Raw genomic sequence first — 10,319 nt, 5'->3', positions numbered from 1 at the left:
GACAGACACTGGCATTTGATCTGCATGAATTAAAATTGAACATTTAATGAACACTGGTAACTGAAACGCTTTGCTAGTTACTTAATTAAAATCACCAAAAGCATTCTTTATGAGATTAATTAGATAATGCACAAATTAGCTTAATCTAAACTACACACTAGTCAGAATGCGTCACATTGTGAAGACGCTTTTTCTGTAAAAAATGCACAAAATTATATGTAAAATAATGTATTAAATTAAAAAATTTAATTAATTAAAGCACAGAACCTGTTAACTATCTTCACATTGTTTTGATACATTTAAATTAATACATAAATACATTTTTGGTTTATGAGTCTTTGGTTTAATTTTGCACATTCCCATCAACTATAGAATTTTCATAAAATGGACTAAAATGAATGAATATGACATTACGAAACATGGACAAAATGTAAAGGTTATTTTTATTAAAACAAACTCTGGCTGAAGCCGAGAGCAAGTGAGTGCAGCTGTGTGTAAGATGAGAACTACTGGAGCAGGTCAAACACGAGCCCTGCAGCCGATGATGAACCATCTCCAACTCATATTCCTCTTGTTTTCAGTGGAGTCCAACTCCTGCAGCCAAGACAGTGGCTCAGGAATCAATCCACAAACCCAACAGTAACTCCAGAGCCAAGACGCTGACCCGCCTGAGCTGAGGAGTCTGGTCTCCCGCCTGCAGAAACTCACTGTCAGCATCTTACAGCACAAACTGCTGCCTGAGAGAGCCCTCGCGCTCCTACATAACGGCCAACAGCAGGAGCAGCTGAGGCCCGTATCGACTTCCTCCAACTCATCCGCGCCAGGAGTCCTGTCTTTGTTTAGAGTGGAAGTTCATATGGAAAACAGGAGGGAACTGCAACATTCCTGTTATCAAAGAGGGCATGCAAAAACATAACGTCAGCTTGTGTTCATGCAAATACTGAGTCCATCCAAGCAGAGCCAAACACACAAAATCCACACCAATTTAGCAGGAAAGAACTGCAGTAAAGGAAGAGCACACAGACATCTCTGTCTCCAGGGACTCGAAGCTGTTTAGAACAGATGCACAGAAGATTCTCAGAGGCACGTTCTGACCTATAAACTCCCCGCTGGGCAGAATCTGCAGCACCTGTAAAATCAATCTCTCTCTCCTGCTAGATGGAAGCCATTGTTGATAATTGTTTGTGCTGCCAGTGTTTTCTTCCGCTGAGGCTGAGGTGGACCTGGAGAGCGGAGATACTGTACTCAGTCTGGATCCCTAGGTAGTAGGCCTCTCTCATGGGTGAATGGAGTGCTCTCTTATCGGTTGCACTGAAGTGAGGGAGGATTTGAAGCTGAACTCAGTCCTCACAGTGCTCTGGGTCTCCTAGCTTGCTCTGGAGAATCTGCTGGCACCGAATCAAAGGCTCAATCCATGACCAACATGATTTGACTCCCTCTCTGGGGCAGAAAAGTGTCTCTGGCCAGATCGAGAGAGCGGCAAAAGGCCGGATCCTCTTCAGCTAGAGCAGGAGAATAGGAGAGAAAGACCACGACACAGGGGAGGGATGTGAAGAAACACTTTTCTCTTCCAGCGACACTTACTGAAGTTGATGCATATGAAGTAGAAGGAAATCACTAATGACCCATTCCATGCAATATGTTTCTGATGAGCTCCTGAACAACACGGGCTATTCTGAGACACTTTCCAACTTAAATTCAGTGCCACAAAACACACATATAAATATTGCAGAAGTGCAAGAATAAGCACACACAGGTCAGCAGATCCCACAGAGCAGAAGCCAGACGACCCTGATGCTGCATGCATTTTTCATTACTCGAGTCTGCAGGATCAACAACTACACAACAGATAACTACAAAAGTATTAGAAGAATATGCAATGACAAAGCAGTACTACAACATAGCACTATGCACACACCAAAGACATTAACATTTTCATTAGCTTGCAAAGCAGCAAGAGAAGATTCCCGCAGTAAAGCTATTATTTGTTGCAGTTAAGCTACTGAAAAACACACATACATACATACATATATACATATATATATATATATATATATATATATATATATATTAAAAAAAAATTCAGTTTAACTACAACTTAATTTTAAATTAGATTTGAGTTAACATGCATAGTTTTTTAAACACAGCTGTGAGCCACAAAACAATAATGCTGCTATATATTACAGCACATAAACAGAAACTAGAGGAAATACAGACACCAAAACGGGAATAAATAAAAAGTCCCAATGAGAAACTCTTCCCTCTGGAGACGTGTAATCCTCTGATACTTCTCTTTATAGATACTACGTGACCTAGAAACATTTGCATAAACTTATGGAAAAAGAGGATTTTTACAGAGCGTCTTCTGCCGCATCATCACAATACGCACCGCTTTTACCTTCCTGCTAATTCAAATTCAAATTCCTCTTTTTCAAAGGTTGAGTGGGTGAAAAAATGACATTCACTCTAGGAATCAGTTTTTGGTCTTAACACAGTGGGAGATAAACAGCTTGAAATCACTTTGACAGCCCGTGTTACTCTATCACATGGCACAGGGGATTTTAATTCCAACCTGTGAAATTGTAATTGCTACTCTAGTCAGCACTGGAGGATTGTGGGTAACAGACATTTTTTAATTCTGTAAGCGCTGGCCTTCATGCATCCTGCGCCTCTCTCACAGCCCTGTGTTCTCCTCCCCGAGCTCCTCTCTGTGTGTGTAGGAGTCTCGGCTGACACTGAATTAACTGGAGCTGTCGGGGGACGCTTTCTGCAGCACACAAAATAAGAGGAATATCTCTTCAGGGTGTGCATCAACTTCCTCTTCTCCTCGTCTCTGTCTGTTGTGTCTCACTCTCCTCCTCTCACTGTGTGGCAGCTTCATAAATGTCGTTCATTGTTTTTCTTATGTAGAACCCCCTTCTCAGAGAGCTGTCATCAGACGTCCCATCAACGCCACCAGAGAGAGCGCCAACAAAATAAAAGATAATGCTGAACAGAAGCTAATTAGCAATGATGAGAACGATGACGCTCCTTTAATGCAGTGCATGTCTTCATTGAGAGACCTGCTGGAGATAAGAATGATGATTACAGAGCTGCCAGTACTGTCCTGTGATGGGCCATGAGGGTCAGAAGAAAGCATCGGTCTGATGGAGGCGGTTCTGCTCGAGTCTGACCCGTAACAGACAGCCTAGGCAGAGAAAGAGAGAGAAATAGTCCTGGGAAGAGATTGTGACTGGGAATACTTGACTAAAACACACTGAAGATGATGTCCATCAGAAACAAACTTATAATGAACACTGGACCTTAGACCATTTGGTCAGACTCTCAAAAAAGCTGGTTGGTTCGACATTCTTAGAAATGAAGATTCTTTACTGGCGATGATGGTTCCATGAAGAACATTTACCATCTAGGAAAACTTTCCTCTGCACAAAAGGATATTTAAAGCAGAAAAATGTTCTTTAGATTATTCTGTTCTTTACCCTAAAAAAAACATGGTTCCTTTATGAACTGTTAACTGAACGGTTCTTTGGGGAACCCAATTGGTTCTTCTATGGCATCTCTGCTAAAATCTGCTCTGAAACCTTTATGTTTAAGAGTGTAAATGAAGTCTCAGGACACACCTGAGACAACAAACCTGGGACAGTTTTTTAATTGCATATTAAGGCTGAATTGCTCATTCATCTCTTGATTGGTAGCACAACAGTTTGGTAAATTAAACAAAGCTAATTAGCTGCACTCATCTGGCTGGAGAGCAGAATAACCATCACTCACTATCCACATTCATTTCATTTTGTGTCCCATTATGGCTCAGTAACATCATTACACAACTCCAAGTAGAGTAACTCATCCTCAGTTAGTGGACGCTGTCGGTCATTAGGGCAGGTGAGGATGTAGAGCTGAGCGCTGTGGGCCGTGATTAAACGGCTCACTTTCAGAGAATAAACACAGCTCCGCTCTCGGCCTGCACTCGTCCATCCCATCTCTTCTAGACCGGCTCACCTGTGTTTAGAGGAGCTCATGGCTTGGGAATCATCTGTCAACAGAAGGAACATGCTGAGTTTGAGACATATAAGATTTTAAGGTCTAGAAGTGGAACAAGGGTTCACTTACCATCAGTATGAGTGTCTGTATGGCTGTATCTCTTTTATTAATTTAGTTTGCTCTGATTTAAGGTAAACTCTCTGACTAAACTTGATATTCTGATCTAAAGAAGTGCTTTTCAATCTTTATGATTTCGGGGCCCCATTTTGTCAACAATATTTGAAGACACCATGACTTAAAGTACATAAATACACAAATTGTATATCCAGTTTATACCCTTTTTCACATACAGTTAAAGCCAAAAGGCTCTAAATGCATGGGTTTTCCTTCTGGAGCATCAATGAGCGTTATAATAGTGTAATAGCTGTGTATTCCTCAGTCTCAGTCCCATTTTGCAGATTCTGCAAGGTGTATGTAAACTTTTGACTTCAACTGTACATGATTCCTTATATTAAAAGAAAGCAAATGTTAGGCCTGCCCTGTCTCCCCTGCGCTCGTGTGTGATTATTCCTTCTGTCCGCAGTGAGACTGGCTAGCAGGAGCGTAATCGCTTTGGTTTGAAGTGCTCGTGTCAAAGGTCTCAGCGCTCAGAGGAAGTTCACTGTGCAAACAAGGACAGAGAGACGGGCTCCATAATAATCACTGGAGACACTGTGGGCAGCAGCTTGATTAAATGACATCCCCAAGACGTCCATACACAGGTCAGTGCACACAAAATAACAAATAACCAAACAAATAAGCCAAGCTTGAGCAAGGTTTCTGTGGCAAACGGCCTGGATGAGCGTGTGAAGGGATAACTTAACAAGCTTTCCTGACACATTAAAACATCACTGAAGATACGACTGACGATTATCCTTCAAGTCAACAGAGGTCACAGGAAGACAGCCTGGAGTCAGATGCCACTGTTTCCTTTCAGAGCTGCTTCTCATCTTTCATGAAGTTTACATCATCGGCGTTACCCTAGCTATTGTAAAACTGCTTTAAAAACATGTCTGATGTATGAAGTGTTATAGAAATAAAGGTGACTTGTGTTTGCAGTTGATTCTGCACCTCTGATTGGTTTCTGAAGATGTCTTTACATAAAAAGACCTCTTTCTCATTCATTGCAACACCATAGTTATCAGTGAGATTAAGCTGAAAAGACGCTTAACGCAGCTTTAAGTGATGCAACGAGCTGTTGTTTCTCTGATGTTTGGATGTTCAGGTGTGCGTCACTAAAAGCCGTTATGAGCAACTGTGTTGACACACTAAATATTTATTTAGGTCCCTCCCCAACGTATTCAAACACCCTCAATTGCTCGAAGTCAAAGGCATAAGCCTCAACACAAGCAATGCTGGCGAGAGTCCAGGCGACTCTACAGAAGCGCTCACAGTCACAATGGCTGCTGATCTCCCAGCGTGCACTGCAGCAGCAGAAGTGTGTGTGGATTAGATAAAGCAGTGAGAAGCTCCAATCCAAGACACAAGGGCCACCCAGCTGAAACAGAGGATAGAAAACACCACATACAGTCTGTAAGTTCATGAAAACCCCCGCCAACTCATTTCTCTAGGTTTGACTACACAAACATCGTGACAGAAGCAGCCACTCTTCAGGGAGCAGCGGCCAGCACAGTCTGGAAATGGTTAAACTCTAAACGGGATTTAACGTGACATGTACCGTATGAAACATGCCGCCACACTGTGGCTTTCGAACGTCCTCATAGTTCTGGTGTCTCAGAGCGGTTCATCTGGGTTTACTGACACTGACTGAGGGCAATATGTCCACAATAGAGAAGTGATTGAGTGTAGAAATTAAATATTCAGACCTTATTTACATGAAAGTCAAGAGTGCACCAAACCCACCAGATTCTCACTTCCCTGTTACAACAGAATAACGGCTCATCAGCAAAGCATTGTGTTGTCTTGACTCAAAATACCATGCTTGTCATGAAAAGTGTTGAAAACCCTTAGCCCTAACCCTAACCCTGTTGAAATATTGTGGATTGATGTGAAATGAAACTGACTGGCACTGTTCTTTAAATGGTTGCTCCTTTAGTCTCAAGTGACTAAAAAGCTTTCAGTTTTCAGGTTGTGTTGACCTGTATAATATGCTCAGTTACAGGAATAGCTTGCACAAAATTGAAAATTCGCTAAAAATGTCCTCTTTCTAAGGTCATTGAAGATGTGGAGAAACGTGTCGCTCCATCAGTGTCTCAGCAACAGATCCTTTGCAGTGAATAAGTGCTGTCAGAATGAGAGTCACAATTAAACAATGATAAAATAAAAACATCATCCGCAAGTAATCCAATTAATGTCTTGAGAAGACAAAAGCTGAAACAAATCCATCAAGACATTTTTAACTGAAATCCGACTCCATAATCAAAAATAACCATCTCATGTAGTCTTACACATCAAAATCCAGACACAGATTTGTTTAGAGATGTTTAAACGCTGCTTGATCTGTGCAGATTTCTCTCCTGATTCAGACGTTATTGTTATGTTATGGACTCAGATATTTGCCAGAAGCAATGGTTTGAAATTAAAAATGTCTTTATGATGGGTCTGAACTATAAACTTTAATGTGATGACGGTTAAGACGACTGTTTGTGAAGCGGTTTCTTCCCTAAACATGGCAACTGCTCTCTCTGTGTCAGCGGCAGCACAAACACAGGTCTGAACAAGACTGAATACGCTTTATTACACACAGGCCAATCATCAGAACTAGAAATGAGATCGCCTGGGTGTCCACATCACAATCTTTTAACAATTAACCATGCAGCTCTAATATGTATACAGAGGGAAAGTTGTATTAATTATTCTTATTCTATTACATATTTTATTATTTCAGCTTCAGTTATTTTAGTAGAAGTTAGAAACTAAATGAAAATGAGAAATGTTGCCTTGGTAACTGGCTGATTGAAGTTCCTCTAGCTCATGCTTATTATATTCCAAGTAACAGAAATGTTTTTAAAGGTATTTGATCATGATAATAACCTTGCCTTAAACAAACCTGGAATCAAACGTTGTTTCTCCATGGTGTTCAGTAACAGATGAACGAGAGAGCACTCACTGATGCCTCAATATAACGGACTTCAATAAGCACAAAAGGAGACAAGATCATACATAAAACACGTGTGTTTATGAGCAGAAGCTCCCTCAGGCTAAACTGACAGCAGCTCTCCTCACAAAGCTATCTGAGGCACTGAACTTTCAACACCTTCAATAAACAGTGAGCTGGCAGCACTCCTGCACTGCATTATGGGTCAGAGCGACAGCCGGGGCTCCACACTAATGCTTTAAGCACATGCATGTGTGTCTTCTTCAGCTGGAGTCATCCTCTCTGTCCTGACGGAGCTGAACAATTCCCCTTCGGCTGTGTTTATTGTGGACAAAAGCGGTTTCGATATTCACACACACATGGCATCGAGCTGCCAATCAGAGCCCTCGCTCTCTCTCGTCTTTAAGATACGAGTTCATCTGTGAGGCTGTCAATTAAACCACACAATGAAAGACTGCAGGCTCTCACAGAAACTGCTTTAAAAGAACAGACAATGTGCATGGAGGACTCATTCAGAACCAAAAACCCACAAGACTGCTGAGTGTTTGTTTAGAAGTCTTTGTAAAATCGCCTACTTCACAAAATTGCATATTCCTTCAACTCACAAAAATATGATATAAAAGCACATAAAGGTGTTTGTCTCGTGACAGATTTGACTAAAAATAGGCAACTGAGACACTGAAGTCGCAGCCTACTGTATAACAAGGGAACAGATTTGACAATTAGCTTCTCATTCCCATGTGTCCTGAAAACAAAGCCACTTGAGTAGTCTCAAATTAAGTTATGACAACTATAAAGATGGGTGAACACTGTACGATTTACAAGTCCTTTACGACTCGACACTCGAAAAGCGGTCACTGGGGTAAAACTGTACATCTTTGTACCGTATTTACCACAAAATGATACATAGATGGAACTTAAAGACACTTTAAAAGTACATACTACATTTACATTTAGTCATTTTACGGACGCTTTTATCCAAAGCAATTTACAGTTGGGGAAAGAACTAGTACCTAAAGTGTACATTTTAGCACAGTTTGAAAGGTAACTGCTCCAGAGAGTTCTGTACCTTTTTACTGAGACTGTACAGCCATGTCACCGTGCAGGATTAAAGTCAGACCCAACATCCCTCCATACTCAGTCAATACTCATTAAAACCAGACATCAGCAAGAAAACATGACTGGAGTTTCTTCAACCTGCGACACATTCAGTGATGGCATGCCTCATTTCATTAGGAAAAAGCAACTTCCCCAATTCTAATAACATATTTATTTTTTCATTGTTAATTTCTTCTTTTTGTTGACTTCCTACATTCAAAATACATCTTATTCAAAAGAAAAATGAAGAGGATGAGTGTGGAGCGAATGGTGGTTTCTTTTTGTTTACTAATTGCGTCAGCAGGTTCTGTGCTCCCACTGGCTCTTGATTTGACATTCATTATAAAAGAAGCCACACTTCTGACACTGGTAGAATTACATCAAAGCTAAAAATTAATCGCAGTGGATGTGAACATAAACTAGCCATCAAAATCTAACAATTTTGGCCTAGGATCAGATGAAAATTAGCCTCAGATGGTCAAATCAGGTCTAAAACCATACCGCATGCAGACAGCAAAAAAAAAAAAAAAAACGTTAAGACAGAAAATGGAGTGAATGTTCATTCCTTACTGACTTAATTACAAGAAACAAGAACAAAGAGAGAAGAGCTCATTTCTATAATCTCAAAACAATCCAGAGTCCCTGAGGAAAGCATCTCCGTCTCCATGCTCAGAGAAACACACTGGCATTTCCACGGTGTGGAGGTCGCCGCGGTCTCTTCTCATCAGCGCTCTTCACATTCTCTGAGGAGGCAGAAGATCCTCCAGGGATGTTTGGGGAGCGTGGCACACCAGAAGCATTGACTACATCCCAGCGGACCAGTGTCAGCTCCACTAAGGCTTCAGCCGACACTGCGTACGTGCCCAGGGACCTCCCCTTGCTTAAGGTTACGTATGTCTCGTCATCACACACGTCTCATAGACAGAGCCGACTCTGAAAAGCCCACCCGGGTCACTCGGCAGAAGCTACAGCCAGTAAGACTGCTGCATGGGGGATTTCAGGAGCAATGCACTTAGCCAGGAATGGAAATATTTGACATATTTTGACAAAGCCTCTGTTGAAGAAATGTTTGAACACATGAACAACACAAAACAAGACTATTCCTTGGGCAAACAGCATGCCTCTATACATTGTATACTGGACCATAAAGACATGTAGGCATTAGTGCAGTTTGAGGGCAACAAATGAATGAACATTGCAGTATGAAGGATTGCTTACGAGCAGTGGCGGCTCGTGGGTTTTAAAATAGAGGAGGCACACTAATTGTATTGGTCTGGTGATCCCTGCCGATTATTATTATTATTACTATTATTTTCTTAACCACTTTAAAATAGATTTTTGGTGGCTTTTAGTCAGAAAATTTAAAGAAATCAACACACACACAGCAAGATAATATAAATTAACTTACCTGTCCTATCACTTGAAACAAACATCCATCCCTTCTTCAAAGTGTGTGGTAAAACAGAAGCTGCCTGTTGTGCTATTTAATCAGGCCTACTTCTGTAGCCTATAGTTCTAGCTCCCTTCATTTTTAATTTGTATATATACTGTCTGAATGACAGCTGTTAGCGATCAAATATTCAATATCGCTACACATAAATACTTGGTAAATTATCAGCCCAGCCGCTACGGGAGACGTTAGCTAACAGCACGTAATTTACGTTTCTATGATGATTGGTTGATATCAGAAGGTAGGCAAGCCTCCTCTATGATGTTCCTCTTCTCAACACTCCTCAGCGCTGAAAGTGAACACTCAATGCTGATTGGCAATTTATTTTTTTAACAACAGAGGCACGAGCGCTCACCTCTTCCCCAGCACCCCCTTCCTCCTCTTCTCTATCACTTAGCGGTTGTAACTACATCAGCAGATTCGGAACATTCACGATAGAAAAGCGGAGCTTTCACGCAATGGTATTTCAACAGAAATTACAAACAAAAAAAAATATACACTACGAGACATGAACTGAAATGAATGGTGAATTTTATTAACATTAAATCCTCGTCATTTTCACCTCAAAATTTTGGGGAAGATGTGCCTCCCCTGACGAGCTAACACTGCTTATGAGGGTTTGGCATAATGTTTACATTTACTGCACTGTATTCCCATAACTGAGCTAAACTGAGCTATCAGGGGAGAAGAGCC

Source organism: Carassius carassius, chromosome 15 (genome assembly GCF_963082965.1).
Source record: "Carassius carassius chromosome 15, fCarCar2.1, whole genome shotgun sequence".
NCBI lineage: Eukaryota > Metazoa > Chordata > Actinopteri > Cypriniformes > Cyprinidae > Carassius > Carassius carassius.
This window is presented reverse-complemented; position numbering follows the sequence as displayed.